The sequence below is a fragment of the Clupea harengus genome, chromosome 12, assembly GCF_900700415.2.
Source record: "Clupea harengus chromosome 12, Ch_v2.0.2, whole genome shotgun sequence".
NCBI classification, from domain to species: Eukaryota; Metazoa; Chordata; class Actinopteri; order Clupeiformes; family Clupeidae; genus Clupea; species Clupea harengus.
In genome coordinates, this window is record NC_045163.1 from 8,125,799 (window position 1) to 8,129,032 (window position 3,234).

Genomic DNA, 3,234 nt, shown 5'->3' on the forward strand with positions numbered 1-3,234 from the left:
TCTAGGACCAGGAGGGGGTTGGGAATTTTACCAGAAATACAAATATGAAAAAAAATAAAATACTCACGCAACACTAAATACTATAACCTTGCCTACATGTAAACTCATTTTCAAAAAGACTTGATATTGTTTGCTAAAAGGTATTTTCATTCAGATACTTGCGGTTCCTGCATCCTGCAGTTTCACCTGGGAAACAGATCTGTAGTATTCTGTTTGAACCTTTTTAGTAATTTTACCGATCTGTTTCACCCTCTCTATTCTGTTTTTTTTCCCTGTGGGGTTGGATATTATTAAATTAGACCCTATTATCAATGTGTTGATAGTGTACTGTATGGTATATTTTTAAATTAGACCCTATTTTCAATGTGTTGATAGTGTACTGTATGGTAAATTGGTAAATTAGACCCTATTAGCAGTGTGTTGATAGTGTACTGTATATTAGGCATGGAGAATGAGTGTGTTTCTTATTATTATGCACTTATTCTTAATACTTTTCGTATTAAGCGTTCCTGCAGGGATAAAAAGAAGGCTGATAAGGCCATCAGGAGGCCATCTCTACAACGTTGAAAATCATGCTTAGAGTATGAGGTGGTGTTAAAGGAAGGAAGGTACATATTTATTAGCTAGTTAGAATAGCCTCGCTAGAGACAAAGGCGGCTAAATAAAACATGGCCTTAGGCTACTTACATTTGCAAACTCGGTTTTGAAGTGTTTCATATTTGTTCTTGATATCGTGCAGGCTGTTTGTTTAGGCTACCAAACTTAAAGGAAAACATCATCATGGCCAGCTCCCCCATATTTAACACGTTTCATATGGAAGCCTGCTCCAAATGTTGTAGCGTACCAGTGTACAGTTTTAGCACGTTCTTTTCCTTGCAATACTGTCATGGCGATCCTTGCTTTTGTTTTACCGAATACATTTTGCTGGAAGTTCATACGCAATCCACCTGCTGCCTACGCGCCTCCAACATTTGAACTGCTTGAACTGCTGACAATGCTAAGTATTGGGAGGGAGTGGCGTGGGGTGGGGCTTCACCCACTCTCTCACAACAATCACACACAACAGACACTCAATAACATATCTAACGGAATTAGATCCAAATATTAGATCCAAATTAGATTTTTTTTTATTAATTTGAAATAAAATGACCGAGGTGACCTAATAGCTGGTTACGGCAATGGAAACCTCACGTCCTGAACTGGAATTAAAGACATGTTTCACAAAATTTCACTCTCACATGCCTACATAGATCACTGTTCACAGGCCTGAATTACTCTATTTATCTCTATTTATTCGATTCCCTCACTTGCAGGAAGTAAACATGACATGTGCCAGGTGGCGTTTACATGGTGTTTATTTCAACAATCTGAGGAAATAATTAATTAATTAATTAATGGCAATTAATAATAATAAAAAAAAGTTGTAATGTGCATTATGGTTTATTTTTGGTTATTGATTTTTTTTTTAAAACTATGTTTTTGTAAGACCAAAATACAAAACACAAGACAAAACAGCAAAAAAAACAAAAAAATAAACAAAAACATAACCACTAACTATTTTTCAGAAAGCAATGAAGGACAGGTCTTTTTGCAAGACACACACCACTGTCCCTTCAAGTAAATGGAAAACACAATTTAAAATTCCAAACCAAATTCTTAATTTTACTTTTGCAAAAGCCTTTTCTAGGCTTTTGACCCATTGTAGAACACTTCAGTGGGGTTATCCAAGTACACTGTTCAGTGACAAACCTGGGTACATTAAGTGATAAGCCCTATGGTTTTGTTTTGCTTTGCTGGGAGAATGAAGCCATGGGGATCTTCTATTAGAAGGTTTACCACTTGCTCTGAGTCAACGTACCTAGATTTGTCACTAAACCACGTCCCCCCCCCCCAGGTCAAATAAGATGTCTGTGATTGTAAAGAGAGCTGAGAGAAGGCTGTAGTCATGATGCTCTCTGCCCTACTCCCGTGGCTCCAGCTGGACACACATCTCAGAGTGACCTCTAGTGGTCAAAAAGTGAATCTGTTTCTCTCTCGTTTGCCCTCCTGTTGTAGGTTACTCACCCAGCAAGTCAGAGGGCATCCTCTGACTCAGTGCCCTTTGGATATCCTACAAACCCCTCACACCCATTAGTTTAGGTTCTTTTATCCACTCTTAAGGGATTTGACCACAGAAACCAGTCTTCGTTTGATGAGGCAATTCATTAAACACATTTATGCCAAAGGTTTTGTGCATGTTGATTTTCTTTCTTTTAATCTCGAGATATCTAAATGACAATAACATTAATCAGTTCTAATGGAGCTTAATCTTTTGATTTTCATTATATTTTACCATGCTCCTTTGTGTTAAGATAATGCAGGAGGAAGAGCCGATGACTTCACTGAATGGCTGCTGTTCCCAGACCGCATATCAATCCTTCCATTGCATTTCGTCACCCTTGTATAGGCCATCCAAGAACCCTGGGAGCAATGTTTTGGAGCAATAACAATAACAGCATCATAAGTCCCTGTGGAGCTCCATCTATTTAAACTTCCATATCTTAAGTCCCGTCAAGGGCCAGATCAATGCTAAATCCCACAAAAACATACTGTTCCTGCGTTCTCTGCTCAATATTAAATGACAGAATTCCAGGAAGGTCCGCTTTGGACAAACTCAATAAATGATGATCCTTTAAGCTGGTGCCCTAGACATATTTAATGTTTGCCCTCTTTTTTTCTTTCTTGATTTTCTTAAATGGCGAGGTTCAGAGATGTGGGGGTGGATGCTGGTGGGATAACAAGGGGGGGGGGGGGGCAAAAAGGGCATTTGCACAAAAAAAGTCGCCCTGAAAATCCTGCTGTGCTGAAAGAATAGATCATTACTTTTATTATATTTTTTCGCATTGCGCTGAAGATTTATACCTCATTAAATAAAGAGTTCTGAAAAGCGGCTCTGGGGCCTTTTGTCCACTTTGACTGATAGACTGCTCAGAGCAGATTACAGTGAGGCATACAGTAATTATTTCCATATGAAGGGGGCCTCATGAAAGAGGGGGTGTGGGGGGGGGATGTGTTGGTTCTGCCATTGGGGGCCAAAAAGCCTGTGACATAAAACGCCACGCGCCCAAAACAATAGAGCTAAGAGCACGCCACAACAGCTTGGCTCCTCCATCGGCGTGAAGCGCCCGTCCTCAAAGTGAGACACAAATCTTCTTAAAAACACTCCCTGACTTAGGCTATGGCATTTGCATTGAG